A 1,041-nucleotide genomic window follows, 5' to 3' on the forward strand; every position below is an offset into this window, starting at 1 on the left:
CATTGGAATGTGAACAGAAATAGCATGTTCCACTCCAAGCCAAGCTCAGTACAACCTCCCGCTCAAGCTCCTCCATGCCCTTTCTTCTTTCTCATTGATGGTGCAGGTGACCAAAAGAAACCTTGGCAGCCACGTATGAAAAATGGCAGTCTCATTATCACACCCGAAACCCTAAGAAACTGTCACTGCTGCTGAGCTGAAGTTCCTCCGTGAGCGAGCGAAACATTTTTTATTTTAGCCACTGAATTTGAAGGGTCTATTTGTTTGATATCTGCCCCAAACAATATGAAAATTAGTATCTAAAGGTGCGTGTCATAACAAACACCTAAAATGTATGGTATTTAGCTTAGCATTCAGACTGCAGGAAGGAAGAAAATGGATATCAAAGGCTGAGAAGCTAGAACTGATACACTTATCATCTGATACAATTATCATCTATGATAACTTGGAAAGCAGACCAAGAACCTATTATGTCTGTAGCTCTGGGAGAAGGAGCTGGAAAGAGAAAAAATATTAATATATGTTGGCTGCTATTTACTAATTTTAGCAAACTATTACAAGAAATTTATGAACTCAGGCAAGAATTGACTATTTTGCTAGTTGAAGTGGAAGTAAATAAAAATACTTTTAAATTTAGGGCTACTCAGGGCTGGAAAAACTGATGGTTTCTGTACCTCAAATGCTAGAAGATATGATTTGTAGGTCAAAAATAAAAAACCAGAGACACAGCCCAGTGGCAAAGATATTACCCAGGATGTGGTCTTGCCACTCAAGTCTGTTGTTTGAGATGTCAAGGTAGATTCCAGGAAGGCAAGGTGGATGGCTGAGCAAGAGAAGCAGGCTTAGGAAAGGTCTAGAAAAGAATTGGGGGCTTATTTTCAACTACATGATACTGGCTGGAAACAAGTAGGTCAGAAGCCTATCAAGTTTTTGAACAAACTATATTGCTCAGAAACCACAAGCTTGTGTCTGTCAAATTACCTGTGGGAAACCGGTTATTGTATTCACTAGCTGATAAGCATAGACAAAGATCACACCCCC

This window comes from Myotis lucifugus, unplaced genomic scaffold (genome assembly GCF_000147115.1).
Source record: "Myotis lucifugus unplaced genomic scaffold, Myoluc2.0 scaffold_34, whole genome shotgun sequence".
NCBI classification, from domain to species: domain Eukaryota; kingdom Metazoa; phylum Chordata; class Mammalia; order Chiroptera; family Vespertilionidae; genus Myotis; species Myotis lucifugus.